This window comes from Taeniopygia guttata, chromosome 5, assembly GCF_048771995.1.
Source record: "Taeniopygia guttata chromosome 5, bTaeGut7.mat, whole genome shotgun sequence".
Classification (NCBI taxonomy): Eukaryota; Metazoa; Chordata; class Aves; order Passeriformes; family Estrildidae; genus Taeniopygia; species Taeniopygia guttata.
In genome coordinates, this window is record NC_133030.1 from 36,532,501 (window position 1) to 36,549,828 (window position 17,328).

The 17,328-nt window shown below is 32.8% G+C and overlaps 1 protein-coding gene across 8 annotated transcripts in view; it reads right to left on the reverse strand.

Moving 5' to 3' along the window:
• NOVA1 (NOVA alternative splicing regulator 1) overlaps nt 1-17,328 on the reverse strand; it is a 140,641-nt gene that overhangs the window by 3,655 nt on the left and 119,658 nt on the right. The gene's annotated exons all lie outside the window — the stretch shown is intronic.

Here is a 17,328-nt window from a genome sequence, read left to right on the forward strand (position 1 = left end):
ACAGGACATGATCTTGATTCTTTAACCTGTGACCCATATCACAGCATGGAAATTCATTATCTGATACACTGTATTATTATTGTTCAGCCAATGGAAATTAAATTTTACAGGAAAGGGTATCTAAGAGCTGAGATTTTGAGAGTATAAAACATGGCATTTGTACATGTAAAAGTTTATCAAATGGTTTCAAACAAGTTATTTATCTATAAATCCTACCTTTTCTTCTGTTTAAACAAGTTTCAAACTGACACAACGTAATTAATGTCAATAAATGTATTACCTACTGACTTACTGCTATGAGTGAAGAATGATGCCCAGGATAAAAATTCAATATTTATACATATTTTTCATAGTTTTTGTTTTTGATATACCTTTTACAAATGTGTCCCAAAGTTCTAATGTACTGTCTATTTTAGGACATTGAATTAATAAGATGTTTCATTTTACAAAAGTTTTGGTTTTAGTAGCTTTGTGTTCAGATATCCATTCATCCAATTTTTTGGAATATATGTAGGGGCAACACTTTTCAGTCCTTTCAGCAAAATTCTATTGAAAGTCTTAGCAACAAAACAATACAAAATACAATTAAATGTCATTAGTAATAGTCTTTTTTTACTGCCTCATTATAAAGTCAAACTAATTGCAAACCAATATGCATGCCCTACAAATAAAGCTAGAAAAAACTTAGATGTTTCCAATGGTTATGTTAGCATTAAAATAATATCTTTGAGAATCAAGCATACTAGAAATTTGAGAAACACTTATATTTTCCAACTACACAATATGTGCATTAAAAATAATAATATATCATACTGTATTTTGCACTGATTTGTTTTAAATTATAAAAATAATTTTTAATTCAGAATTTCATTGGCATCAAAAGAGAACATGTTCTATAGAATAAAAAAAAAATCTATCAGTTGATGACTTATTCTAAAGGTAACATGAAAGTAGGGTATTGAAAAAAAAATTTAATCCATCCATATATTAATAATCCTAGAAAAAAATCACAGAATATATACTTAAATACATAATGACACATTTTTTATATATATTTGCATGCCGACTTAGTTTTAAGTCAGGACACCTCCTAGTAATTTTAAATGTAGTTTAAGGTATTTGGTAATTTTAAGGTAACCTTTTTTAGTTTTCCTATCATAAAAAGAAAGAAACAACTCTTAGTTTTGATTAGATATTTCAGTTCTAGATACAAAATACATTAACTAATTTCTGAAAAAAAGAATTGTCCCAATTTTTGCAATTTTTTTGTAGGTGTTTATTTTTGGGTTTTGTTTTTGCTTTTTTTGTTTCATATGTTTTTTGGTGTTTGTTTTCTTTTTTTGGCAACACTCCAAAAATGCAGCACTGCACACCTCTCATTATTATGTTTTGTGCTGCATACTATAGAAAACATTTACTTGCCTCCACTGGTTTAAGACCCACTAACAGGTTCTGTAGGAGATTTCGATAAGCAATGTGCATAGTTCTGATCAAGTCAGGCATACGTGCCTATGTAAATTTAAGTGAAAAACCTAAAAACATAAGAAGGTACAAAAATACACTCTTATAACCATACATGTGATTTCAGATGTAAATAGGATATTTAATGCCAGCACAGTGTTGTTGCACCTGTAATATTATAGTTACATATACAACATATGGAAATCCAGGTCACTGTTACATAGCTGGGATTATTCTAAAAGATGGATGTAGTAAAGTAAAGCAAAGGCTTAATTCAGCCACAAAATTAAAAAGGAACTCTTCTCTATGCAACAAGAAAAATTTTTGCAATGAGAAACTGTCACTTTTCTCACTAGATGCACCAATGTTCATTAGGTTACCACTAACAGCTCTAGTTATCCAGCAAAATTATCTGTCTAATCAGAGGAGAGATAAAGAATGATCTGTTTCTCCTTATTCATTCACTCCCTCCTTGTCCAGACATGATTTTGTATTTAGCATTACAAAACCCATAAAAATTATAATGTATTTTGAAAAAAAACCCAAAAACATAAACTTTAATGTGCTGGATAAATATATGTTTGTCTGCTTCAGAAATAAAGACACCCTTTTCTAAATATCTGATCTGGAAACACACTATTGTTTCATTCATTGGCAACTCTTTTAAATGTTATTAGTTTAGAAATATACCAATAACACCCTTTCAAATATGACCCCTGCCACGGTGAATATTTCACATATTTACACACAGGACATGTTTTAAGAACATATATGAATTAAATAATTAGACAGTGTGCATCTATTTTATATGAGGACAAAAACATTACATTCCAGTGAAAATTTGGTTTGAACAAAACATAAATGCAATGCAAAAAGTAAGCAATCCTGATCTTCTTGAAATGAAGAGTAACATTTGTATTATTTTGAAATATTCAGCTGTAACATTCTTGTATTTGGGACAGCCAATTTAGAATTTCATTAAAAAATTTAGATAATTATTTTTAAAAGCAAAATATATTTAGGATTTTTTTAAATTTAGGAATATTAATCTTGCTGCCAGTTGGTAATTCTCCATCTATTTCTTTTATTCACTAATTTTCCCCCTTGTTTATATATTGGAATATCAAGTCTTTATAGCAAACATTGGTTGTGCTGTATAATAACACAGTATCTAACAGATCAATCACAGAGGTCTAGGTGCTAGTAGAAAAGAAATACTGCAAATAGTTTTTTTTCCTTATCTGTTGAAGCCTAAAATCCATATGGTCACTAAGTTAAAAGGTATAAAATGATACAAAACAATTCAGAAAATGAAAAATCTAATATTATCTATTTGGTTTTGTTACCTGTGTGACCACCATTTAAAAAAAAAAAAAAAGTACTTAACTGTCAGGGAAATTGGACAGTGCACTTATTTTCCTTTTACAGATAACAGGTTCAGAAACTGATTTGGGTGCAGAAGTGAGAAACTGCTATCCAAAATAAGTGCTCTGAGCTATCCAATAAAGGTATCTTTCACTACGCAGGAAGATTAGGTTTCTAGGTTTGTATGTATGCTCCTGGCTATATCCAAATTTGTGCTGCAAAAAGGAGATTGAGTATCTAAAGCAAAAATGAGCATATGCTTACATATGCACAAGAATAAGCACACGTGTAATTTATTTTGTTTAAATGCTATAGGAAGAAAAAAAGGAAGTAACTCAACCTTTATTTCATGTCAAATAGATTTTATAAAAATTAAGGACTGCAATTATGACATTTTTTTACTCACAAAGCAAATTAGTTACTTCACTCTCATCCTATTTGCATTAGCATAAGCAAATTCAAAATCAGGCTCAAAAAAATATAATTCTTCTTCCCCCAAAATCATCCAACTATAACAAATATAATAGAAACAAAGTAATTTTTCTGTATACATTTTCAGTGAAACATGACTGTGTCTTTAAAAGCCTTGACAAAAGTCAAAGAAACCTGGGCTGCAAGAAGGGCTCCAACTGGAGAGCAGTCTGCTGCCCTCAGTTCCCAATGAAATCTGTAGAGATTTGATGCAACTCTGCCCTTCAGAGGAAGAGGCCAGCTACTTAAGGGATCTCAACCACTGTGTCCAGAGACAATTCAAACTGCTTTTAACTTTTGCCACAAGTAGCTCATATAAATCCTAGACTCCTAAACCGTGTATCAGCTAATTCCCTAAACCTTTCCCATTTATTGACAACCCACTAGCATAAGCCATGTTGCATTCATACATCACATCAGAATTGCCTAAAAGTCCTCTGATTTACCAAACTGAAAGCCCTGGCTCAGTTAAGTGATCAGAATAGCATTGAGTGTGGAATGCCAGATGTTTGATGATTATGCTGTGCCACTCTCATCCTCCCCAGTGCTGCACTGAGATAATCTGCACTGAGCAGCTATGAATGCACATGAATGCACGCTAAATATTTTCATAGGAAGAGGAACCATGACCAAATCTGCACTACTACCCATGTCCTGCCATTTCTCATTCCCACTCCTCTCATGTAAAGACTTCCAACAACCCATAGGAAGGTTTCCACTCGTTAACTTTTTCACTGCTTTATTTCTTTGTCCTCCTTCTCTCTGACAATATTTGGTTTGGCTATATTATCACTTCTCACAGTCTCTAGAGCCAGGGGCATGGCAATCAAAAAACACCATACATGCCACTCAGCTAATACAAAGTCTACACTGATAAATGTAGTGGAAGGATGAAATGCAGGCTTGACAGCAAGAATTAGCACTTGGTATGGGTGTTACAGCAATTATAGTAACTGTATGTTAAGAAGGTTGAAAAACATGGTTTTAGATTTCAAGTTTCATATGGTGACATGACACATGCCTGCACTAAATTACACCAGAAGAGAAATATTACTGATTGTATAAAATAGCATCAAAACTTGGAAAAAACAAACTTAACAATTCAACAGTGGAAATATTTAAATGCATCAGCTTCCATTTATTCCACTTCTGTGAAGTGTTTCTAAGAGATTGCACAGAGATTAATGAACCAAGGATCTTTTTTATCTATTATTCAGGTTTCCTTTTTCTTATTTTATTTTCAACAGCATAATTATAACTCCATGAATTTTCTATAACAGTTGCTCTTTTTCCTTCTATTAAATCTTTCAACTACTTGTCTAACACTGGTTTATGTTTTTCTTAAAAATATTTTACAGAAAATAGTCCATCTAATCTAACAAATTCATCCTACTTTGTCGCAATTTCTACATTTTAGTCTCTAAAGCAAATAACTGCATTTCCTTAAAACTGTAAATTGCTGCATTCTATTTCATATATTTTTCTTGGGTTTTTTTTCTGTCTTCTTGCTCATCATTTGTTTTAAACTCTTTAAAATTCTCTCTGGCATCTGGATTCTATGTCTGAAAAGTTCATACTATTTAAGCTGCTCATACGACTACAGGCTTGGACTTGGTGAGAAGGTATTCTGAACACACCAATTCAGAGAGAGCAGTCAGTGAGAAGTAGGATCACCTAGGATTTTTTTGTGTGGCGGGATAAACAAACTGCTACACTAGGCTACGGTAGTACTCCCATACCATTCATCCTAAAGTAAAGTGGCACTATAACAAAAATCTGGGAGAAAATCAGGATCAACTGACGATGTGATAGAAGTTCTACTGAAATCAAGCCACCAAGAACCACGAGTTCAAGGCAGCACAAGCTACTGAAAGGTCATCCCACCTATATAGCAGGCAGCCATGCAAGGCTGCTCTGAACAGATGTCTGCTCATGTCAGATTTGGGCTCAGCTTCCAACAGTAGCCTTACACAGCAAATCTCTACTTACTGCACATACATAGCCTCAAGGAAGCGACTGGAATTTCTCTCAATATTTTCAGTATCTCTGGACTCGATTCCATACTGGATTCATGCACATGCTGAAACATGAATTTACTTTTTTGCAGGTGTCCTGAACAAATTCCTGGTTGCTCAGTTCCAGATTATACATTTTGACTTCAGAGAAAACTCTTAGAAGGAATAGAGACATTTTTAGAGACATTTTTCTGATAGTCCTCTTGATATTTATTTACAAAAATAGGCACATATACATAAAAAGCAAAGCAGTTTTTTGTAAATTTAGATACATCATCAGGTAAATAAGCCTAGACCATAAATTGCCATCTTCCCTGACCATGTTTAAATTCTGTAAATGTCATTCCAACTCAGTTTCTCTCTTTCTACAAAAGAATGTCTAGAACTGAAATACTTTGTGAACAAGTACAATGGATTATGGGAAGAGATTAGCTGCTACTTTGTTCCTCAACATAATACACTCTTTCTTTTTCTAGTCATGTATGTGTTAATAAGATTTTCTTCTCATCACAAGCAGGACATATGCTGGTAGTATTCCCTTCATAAATGTTGCCTGCAATTATTCCAAGATGAATATAATTTTGCTACTTCCCTATGTTGCCCCTTTGTGTTATTTCTGACCTCATAATTACAGTTTCATTCAGGACAATTCATGTTAACTTAATCAATTGAAAAAATATTGAAACTCTGAATTTTGTCTCACATCGTACTAGATTATTAGAAATATAATAAATTTACAAAGAAAATAGATATTCTAACACGTTTGGTTTTATGTTCTGGTGCACTGCAGGAGGATTTTAGTCTGATACTGACACTACTTTTTATCACAAGTATTTCTTTTTCTCCAGTTCTTAGACCTCCTCTCTCACCTAAGGTTGCATTTATCATTTCATTTTAGTCATAAAAGCTATTATGCAATAGAAACCTAACTTCAACTTAAATACCCAGGAACAATTTACATCTAAAATCATAAGGCTTAAAAGTCAGAACTAAGCAGGAGAAATATTTGCTAGAGATAAGACTGTATAAGGATGTTTTGCACAAATTGCTCTTTTGGCCTTAATCAATCCTATTTTTCAATTAGCTTTTGATATTAAACCTTGACTCTTTGAGGCACTTAAAAAGTCACTCCCACTTTTTTTAGTATCTACCTAATTACAATTCTGCCCACTTTAAAGTATGAACATTAAGATTTTTTCTTTCATGCTTTTAACTAAAGATGTAATTTGTAATGCAAATTTCTCACAGCAAGGAACTAGCAAATCATGTTTAAAGAAACAAGAAAAATATTTTTGTGCCTGTTTTAGTTGCCCTTCTGTCACCAGTGTGTATAGGCTCTAACTCATAAATAGAAAGGCTTCATCTCTCAAAAGCAGAATGTGTGCACAGCCAAGTTGTGTACACAGAAAGAATAATTGCTAAAACAATGTTGGTTATACAGGTGGCTGATTTTATAAGATTATCTAGTCCTGAAAAAAATATTACAATTTTACGCTCACATATGCGCACATAAAAATCTGAATACTTTCATAAGTATCCTGCAAGAAAACATGATCCAAAACTGTGGGAATTGAGTAAACCAACTCCTTCATGAATTCTCTATGATACATAGTTTTAATAACATAGAGAAGAAATTTAAATTTTCTAATTTTTTTCTCAGTAACATAAAAACAACAGTCCATATTTAATGCATTAATGTTTCATGAGCTTCAAATTACATTTGCAAAGAAGTGTAATGCATTTTGAGAAGCTTCATTTATATTTTTCACTTTTTTATAATTAAGAAAAGAAAAAATGAGTTGGTTACATACTAAATTACACAAGAGAAAAATTAATAGATTTTCACTCAGTTGCAGAGAATGCAGTTTACATAGAAAATTAGACATCCATATTGGCTCTTCCATTCTTCAGATGAAACATTCTTAAAAAGACAGAAAGCATGAATACTAACAGTTCTGTCCAGTATTGTCTAAAACCTTTAGTGATGATAGAATGTTAACCCTATTCTCTATTTAAAATCACCAAAGTTTCCCCTCCCCCTATCTAAAATTTCCCTTTTTTTTAATCTTTCTTACATAATTTGTTGCATGGTGTCCTATGCCAACATTTCACAGAGCCAAGGATGGGTTTAAAAAATGCATGAAAATTTACAAAACTATTAAGTATAACAATTTGGGATACTTCTCTCTGAAAAAAAAAAAAAACAAAAACCCACCATGTAATGTAATTTCTTTACTGGAATTGCTCAAAAACCACTTCTGAATATAAAATAATTGATATAAAATGTAGATAATATATATTATTTTAAAACCAAATATGCCTCACTGATGGTATCACTAAAACTCCCACCGTTTTACATTAGACAGGATCTAACTTATGAACTCATAAAAGCCACTCCAGTTTCAAAAGTTAATTGATCTTCTTGACAGACAGATAGGCAAAATGGGTGCATCCCCCTTTTTTTTTATGCTTTCCCGGTCACAGATCCGTAGATGTTTGGCTTCTCATAGCTATTAACTCATTGTCCAAAGAAGGATTGCACTGGTTGCTTTCCTGACAAAGCTTCAGAAGGTAAATACATAAATGAAAAGGACATTTCTGCACTCCTCAAGAGAATCCTTTAAAGACTGCATGCATGAGCTTTACAGGTACTCCCCAGTAGCAAATTAGCCATAAACTTTCTCTGAATGACATGCTGTATTTTAACTAGAAAATTTGCACTAGATGAGAAGTAATCATTGGAAGAAATCCTATGGCTAACATGTACAAGAGATTTGCTAAGATGTTAATAACAAATCTTGGACAGCCTATAACTTGGGAATTTTTCATTGACTTCCAGGAGACTGATGCTTCCTTTTTTTAAAATTTTAATTTTTTAAAAATGTTTTTTAATGGCCATGTACCTACAAGTCTAAGAGAAAACTAACAGTATTTTTAAATAACCCTTTGAGTGGAGTATGAGTTTTCAAGATGAAAATACATTGTTAACATTACACAGCATCACAGCTATAAACAGTGTCTAGTTTTCAGTATAAACTTGGATAAATATGGCTAGAATACACAACTATGTTATTCTAAAAGAATCAATGCAGAAAATTATATGTATTAGTTATGTCATTTAATTAAATTCAGAGGAAAGACTAGCCAATAGAAATGTGCTAAGGGACTTGACATTTCGCTGTCAATGACACTTTTAACTGAAACTAAAACTTGAAATCTTGGAAAAACTAATCTCTAGATATTAGAAATACATTGAGATTTTTATTTTTGACATTGCTGGCCAGATCACATTATTTTAACAGCATGCTAAACCTTTTCTAAATTAATTTAGGATTTAAATTCAAATATGAAATCGTGTTTCAGCATTACTGGTAGAAATACTGAAAATCAGTCTCCGGAAACCACATTTTAAAATTAATCTATCTATTTATAGTACTGACAGGACAAAAGAAGGCTAAGAGTTTTGTTTTCAGAGGATCATTGCCACAGTTGATTTCTACAAGATATATAGCAAAATAATTCAGGAATCATTTGGCAATTCTGAACAAAATTTAAGTTATCAACCATGTATCATCTGCAGGAGACCTCTCTTTTAAAAGATGTGGAATCAAGGTAAATCAGCTGAACCACTTCAATTCTATGGCATAGAAACCAAGAATTTATTATGACCATTTAAAAAGGGGGTATTTCTTGCTTGCTCAAAGCTCTTTGTGATCCTTTTGTGAGAGGCCAAAAGAGAGTTTTATCATCAGCAAGAAGAATTTTATGGTTACTCATATCAAGAGGTTTGCAATTCCCAAATGAAGCAGGAAAAGTGCTCAGAAAATATGACAGTTGTTAGAACCTGTCTTATAATACACTATCAATTTCTATACTTTACATTTTCATGCTCACAGTCTCCAATTTTTATTTTTTATTTTATCATATTTTGATCTCCTGAAAATTAAAGTTTTAAGTGAGAATCTGTGGGATTGAAAAAATTATAGATTTTGAACTAAGGAGGTAAAGGAAAGTGTAACTGGCTGAATGTGTTTTGGCTAAATTAACATTATTTAGTTTTCATTGCCATAAAATAAAATAATGATACTAAACCCTAACATCCTCTCCTACACTATTTGTAATTAAAATTCTGGCATAATTACTCTGTTCTCCATAGGAAAGAAGGGGAGACACACATGAATTAAAACTGTTGTGGTAACTCTATTATTGTCTCAGGTCCATGAAAATAAAAGGATATTTATTCTTGTTTTCCCCTACAGACAGTTGGGTATAGCTTCCTAGTGTTTTTCACTATAAAAATAAATTGAAAAGGAAAAATGGCACAAAGCTAATGACCAAATGTTTTCCTAAAAACTGTATAAATATATTTTTTCTTACAAGTTTTTTTCCTGACAACATCCATTTTGTTTTAGATATAAACACATGATACGATGGTAAAGACAAATAGCTTTTAAAAGGAGAAATACTTTAACATGTTAACTAACAAAACATAACAATTAAAAAAAACCAAAAAACACCAAAAAACAAAACAACAAAAGGCCTTCTCACCATTCCCACAGACATACGATTTAATAGAAAATCTTACAGAAAAGTAAATAAATGCAGCAAATCCAAACCCACCTGAATATATATCACTACTATAGAAACTTTAATATGCACACACAGTACTGTACTATAAATATATACTGCTATATAAGAGTGCCTAATACTTGATTTACTTTTAAGTGGAAGCAGTCCTCTTGCATTGAGTAAGTAGTGAAGAGCTTCAGCTTAGGCAGAGACTGCAAAAGCTACTTATTCATCAGTGCCTCTTTAAATCATATTTTTGCAATTCAGCTTATTTTAAAAACAATAAGAAAAAAAAAACCCCATGCACAAAGACATGCAAATATTTGTACTCTCTACAGGTACAATGGGTGAAACCCCCACTCCCTCCCAGGTCCATCATGTTTTAGAATCTCCCAGCTGCAATCATGTCAAAAATCAGTCTGATGCACAGAACAAATGAAAGATGTTCTCATTTCAAAATCTAGGAACAAAACCCACTCTGTTACAAAATTATTTCAAGGGACTCTCCAACTTTTCTTGGAAACCAGATTTCTGCTCTTAACAATATTAGGTAATCTAAATAATATAACTTTGGTCTGAGAAGTATCTTCCATATCCAGTCTATATTTAGTTACATATATAGAGGTAAGAAAAGACTGAACAGGGCATTTTTAATGGTGCATCTTGGCATAACCTGGCACCAGTTTGGCACATGTACTTTTACTTCAGGATCACAAAATTAGGTAAAATGAAAGATAAAACTTACTCTATTGTCAACCAATACATGTAAAATAAATATGATGGAATAAAGATGATGGAGAAGAAATCTGGCTTCTGCAAAATGCACCTGGTCTATCTAGATGAACTAACAAATTAACAGCACCAGGGGTTTTTGTTACTTTGAGTCCCTGGCTTTGCAATAGATGACCAGCAGCAGAAGCTTAATCATTTCTGTATTAATTAATCCTTAACTAATAAAACAGAATTTTGTGTAGCAAGAACTACTCAATGAAATTCTCAGGGACACTCTCATAGATATTATTAGAAAATTGTTTTCAAATGAGAAAGGGAGGACAGTTAAACAGAAAACATTTATATAACCATGTCTCTCTAGGCCATGAAAAATAATAATTATTAGAAATTTTGTTTACAAAAGGGACACAGTTTCCTTAGTGTGGTTTCCCTAATGGGTGGATGGATAGGTGGCCAAACACAAGTATTGTGCTCAGTTCTGGGCCCCTCACATCAAGAAAGAGCATGTCCATAGAAAGGCAATGAAGCTGGTGAAGTGTCTGGAGCGTGAGTCCTATGTGGAGCATCTGAGAGAAACCGGAGAAAAGGAGACTCAGGGGAGACCTTACTGCTCTCTACAACTCCCTGAAAGAGGGCTGTAGTGAGATGGGAGGTCAGCCTGTTCTCCCAGGCAGCTGAGAAGAGGAAATGGCCTCAAGCTTTGCCAGGGGAAGTTCAGACTGGACGTGAGAAAGAATTTCTTCACGGAAAGAGTAATTAAACATTAGCATGAACAGTCCAGGGAGGTGGTGCACTCATCATCCCTGGAGTAGTTCTAGAAATAACTAGAGGTAGCACTTAGTGTCAAGGTCTGGTTGACAAGGTGGTGTTACATCACTGGTTAGACTTGATGATGACAGAAATCTTTTCCAATCTAATTAATTTTGAGATTCTGTGATGTCTCCAAACTTAATAAGCAATGCTACAGGACTCCATAGCTCTCTAGTGCTAATAGAGTCTTCTGACAATTCAATTCAAAACTTTCCTCTCAGAACTTGACATTATGTCTCTAAGAAGAATCAGAGAACAGAATAAGGTAAAATCAAGCTGTAGGTCTGAGGAAATATAACATTAACTGCAACTAAGCTGTAGTTGGCTACCTCAGAATTTATCATTCACCCCAGCTGATTTGTATCTTTAGTTTATAAGCATATTTACTTCTTGGTTAACTCTTGTAAACTTGTAGTTATATGTATGTAACCATGATAGCCACAAGGAAGCCAGAAATAACTACTGCTGTAGCAAAACAAAACAAAAAACAAAACAAAACAAAAAAACCAACCAACCAAACAAAAAACCAAACCTGAAATAAGTGGAGACAAGACAGAAGTTATCAATTATTTGAGATAGCAGAAGCAAAAAGTTAGATAAGTGTTAACTTAGGTTAGTTATCAAAGTCAACTTAGCTTATAAAAAATCCCTATAATTACAAGAGATAGGTGAAGGTACAATTGCATAGTCCTTATTAAATGTGAAGATCCTGGATTTAGCTCATACATGTATAGCTCAGTAGGAAAACTGTATATATTTTCTATTAAAACATGTATTTGTAAACCATATTGTTTCCCTACATCTGTGCTCTGGGTTAAATTTCTCATACAATGGTAGAAAAATTTCATTAAGGCAAACTATCTATAGACAAGCACTAGACATAGACAATATTTGAATAGAGATAACTTGCATCTATTAATAATTTTGCATAGACAATAATCTCACACAAATGTTCATGTGGGAAAAAAATTACTTCTCATGCAAACTAAAGCTGTGAGGCACAAATATGGCTGTATTTACACATTTGCATGACATGTTGTTATACCTATATTACAAATGTGTAATACTGTGTGTGCATGTGTAATATTATGTGCGCGTTAACATGGAAAAATACTTTACAGAGAGTAAATTTGCAGGCAGTGTCTGAAGAAATTAATATTGTTTTCTAAAAACACAATGAAAAATAATTTGCATCTAAGTCTTGCCCTGAGCTCAACTACTATGCACACTATATACATATTCTTCTGCTTCAACAGCTGAAAATTTATTTTTATTTTTAGAGAAAATGTACTGAAAAATATGAAAAGAAAAAATTAAAAAGTGAAAGAGCCATCTTGGAGGTGAGGAAATCAATAGATTTATTAACCCTTTTTGATTTCACAATACATTTGCCCCTTTTTTCTATTTAACAAATATTCACTGTGATCCTTTGCATATGTATAATAGAAAATAAAAAAATGCATAAATGCACTATTAATTATTCTAATCTCACTTAAATTCAGATTTCAAAACATAATTTTCATCCTATCAAAGCTGCAGTCTTCTCCTTTTTTTACCCTGATTCACCTGAATTCCTATTAATATCAGGCAGGTGTAACTTACAGTTTACTTTGAAATTGGATGTAGTAAAGACAACCATCAGAGTACACACACACATTGTGTACAGCAAATCAGTCTTTTGTTTTACTAACATAATGTGTAGCATTTATTATGTAATTACTTATGACATAATTAAAGCAGAAACTTCTATAAAACAGCCTCTTAATTGCTGGCATACAAGTGAAATACAACCTGTGAAATGTCTTTAACAAACGTTATTTCCTTCTGTTTCTAAAACAATGTGATAATACTGGTTATAGATTATATTTACTGTTGTTTTATTAAACATTTTAAATTGATCCTTATGAATAAATTTTCTGCAAGGAAGTGATTATCTTTTGACTTGATTTCTCTTTTTTTCTGCATCACTCAATTATACGTGTGCACAGGTCTGCAGATCTTAGTGTATTGTAATTTGGGTCAATACTTTTTACTATAGAATGCCATTAATCATAGTCTAATCTATTTCCTAAACCAGTTTAGTTCCATAACTGCAACACTTTAAAAGAGCCCACATGGAGACTGCATTTCAGTATCTCATGGGTAGGGGGCAGCTGTTAATTTATTATCACAATTACTACTAAGAGAATAAAGTCAATCAATTCTCACTGCATTTATAAGTTTTTTAAGTGGACAATAAAGACAATCATAAAAAGCTGAGAAACATTGAGGTCATGTATTATGCTATTTAAAAACATGAAAGAAGAATTTACACTGCAGTGGATTTGCAAGCTTCCAAAAGTTTTAAAGAACTAAAAATCTCAACCATATTTTTCTAACTCCATCCAAATCACAGGTAGTAAGTTCACTTGAATGAGTAATTTATGACGTAGAAGTGTATTATTGTTTGATAATGTGGGGGGGGGGGGGAAATATTCGAGCAAGACTTTGATCTCTAAGGCTTCATTCACTGAGATGCCATTTGAGAAGCAGGGGAAAATAGAAGATGATACAGGCAGCAGACCCTCTATACCCCCAGACTAATGCTCTTCAAGGCTGCAAAGATTCAAATGTAAATCACTGACAGGTCACAGAGCAGTGAACCCTTAGATCGACAATAATCCCATTGAGCCACTATTTGCAAACCATGCCTCTTAATATCTGCTATTACTTGCAGGAGGTCTAATTTGCTTTCAGGGAAAAAAGACAACTAACCAACCAACCCACCCCAAACATCCAAACCCAAACCCTAAATCAACAGATGTGAAAATATCTACAAGCCCAAAACTAGGAGATAATACTACTGAATAAGATGCAGTTGCATATTATTTTGATATCGACAATCTGAAATATAGGGTGCAATGTTTCAGGCAAAGGTCTCAACAGATGCAGCTAACCTCTGGAAAAGGAACAACCTTCCACATCTTATTCTCTATAGTGTGATACATCAACCTGCTTCCATGATTTGTACACAAAGAACATTCCTTTTTCACTCAAATTAGGCGGAGACCTATAATTGGTGTTTTTTTTCACATCTATCTATGACTCTCACCATCTGATGAGTTCTCAAAGCATGCAGAAGACAGACAATGCATCTAGCAGTCTGCCTATAGCAAAATGTAGTGCTGCACTATACCTACAAACAGCTTGTGAAAATGAAAATATTTCAGGTAGCACAAAAATACCAATTAACTAACAAGAAGGATCTTCTAAAGCCAGGCCTAATCATGCCTCACTCAACACCTGACAGAAAAACATGGTATTGCCTTTTCTGCATTACAGTCTGCTGTCAAGGGTCTGTCCTGGTGTAAGAGTAAGCTCTACAGGCTCAGTGTTCCTATCCACATTCTCATACAACCCTTGATCGTATAAATTCTGAGCTCCCTAAAAGCCACTAAATTAAATTTCAAATAATTGAAAACTTGGAGTCAAACCTTTATGTGACTACGCAGCAGAGAAACAACAAAAAAGTCATCCAGATTTGCATTCTGGAAATTGCTCTGCTCTTCTGTTTTCTCTGGGTTGTTCAAACAGTAAAGAAGGCACTAAATGACCCTTTGCCTGTTCACCTGAGAATATGGCTGGATTTTTCACCCAATAGCAGTTTTGAAGGAAACAGTACATCTACCATACCAAACCTGAGTATTAAGAGCTCAAAGTCACTACTAACCTTGGTTAGATCACAGAGTAATATGTTGCCAACTTTCACTCTAGCTTATTTGGGATGGATCGTGAACATGGATACATTTGGAATTTTATAACACACTATTCACTTTAATTTTGTATTGATAAAGAAGTATACTTTAAAAGAATACAGAATATGAAGAAATTAAACACCCTTTGGCAAAGGACATTTGAAAACCTTTATCATATTTTGACAAAGAGAAAAATGTGTACTCTCCAAAATTTATATGTTTAATAATGATCATTTTTCCTAAGCAGATAGGACCTTTTCTTAGTATGGGGACATGGAAAAATGCCAAAACCTATATATCATAGCTAAAAATATAAATAAATGGAACATCTTAAGTGTGGAACTCTTTGAACTCTTAAACAACCTAAGTAACACAAGATGTTACGCATGTTCATTACAAAATATTCTAAAGTTAATAAATCCCATGAAAGTCATTAAATGTACTTTTAACAGTAATGATCTCAGCATCTTAACTGGAGCAACGATTTAAAAATAAATTATTTTAATCAAAAGGAGGCTTCATAAAGTCACACTAAAATTTTTATGTTTTCTAAATTATCTAAGTCTTCATAAACACACACTTTCTCTTTTTTTTAAGCTTTACTTTTATGTGTGGGAATTTTGTTTTGTTTTGTTTTTTATCTTTGGATTTTTACCTATGGGAGAAAAAAACAAAAAGAAAAATCTAACAACCAGGTAGAGTTTAAAACATGAGGAGATATTGATTTAAGACATTTGTCCATTTTAATACAAGGGAATAGTAATTCTGTCCATTACACTGAGAACATATATCTTTTTGAAGGGGGGATGAAATAGGAAATTAAGTGATTCTAATTATTGTCAAGCATAAAATTCAAACAAGATACATGAACATGGAATCACATTTTTACTTACAGCACTGCAACTGGCAGGTCATTTATGAATGACGTGGTCATTCATCCTATGAATGACATGCCAGTAGTTTTCAGAAACTTAGCAGTGAGAATCTACATCTTTCCCCATTTCTCAGGAACGTTCCTGACATTTCTCCTACATTTAAGACAGGAACAGTAAACAGTGACTCCTATAATTGTGCAATGTGAGAGAAAAAAGGAACTGAGTATGGAATAAGAACCCAAATTATTACCTACATACTTGTCCCAAGGGGAAAAATTGAAACAGACAACAAGAAGAGAAAATCCCCAAACTGTTTTGCATATAAGATTTTTTAAAATTGTTATTAAAATATTTTATATAATTTAAATAGATATAGTCTAAGGAAACAATGCAAATAAGCACTGAGCTCAGATACTGTAAAATACTGGAAAAAATGGTTAAAGGACAAAACAAATATATTACAAGTAATGTATTAACATAAGGACCAGAAGAAAGTCTACAGTTAGTTCATGGAGGGTAGGTTAATTCTGCTTAGTTAGACATGAAATGAAAGATTCCAGCAGAAAAAAAAGCAGGAAAGGTTATCTAAACCACTGGAACTTCTACTGGAATCCTCTCACATCAACAGGAGAATAATTCTTCCTAGACATTTCTAGATATACTGTCTCAAACATTATTTATTACATGCTATCCACAGTGTGCCATAGGCACCTTGTAATCAAAAAAGGAACTCTGTCTTATTAAACTAAAACAAGCTGGTTCACTAAATACTTTAGTCATTGTCCACATAAAACACTGTCTATTGGATAAAGTCTCTTTCAAATAGAATATTAGATTTGTATTGTAGACCACTGACAGCATTTTCTGGATGGAAATAAAATGGTTGCATTTATCAGTGATGAATCAGATTGTTTGACAAAAGGTCACATTATCATCTCAGAGAATTATTATAGCAAATATTCTTAGTAATCAAATTAAAGTTATACCACATTTTTAATTCTATAGCACCTTTTATAGGAACGCTAAATAATTTTACATGGACTTTGATTTTTAATAAACAGTACTGAGATTTGGAAAGATCAAGTGATCCATCCAGCATTAGTCAATATGTGAAAGACCTCAAAAGAAAAGAAATTTTCTCAACACTTCCCTAACAACTGATATTAAAATCAGGGAAACTAAAATAGATTAATGTTACAGTTAAAATATCCAAGACACAATATCTTAAATAAGCCTTAAATAAAATTTAAAAGGCAAATTGAGCTAACACCTCACTGACTTACAAGGGCTATTGAG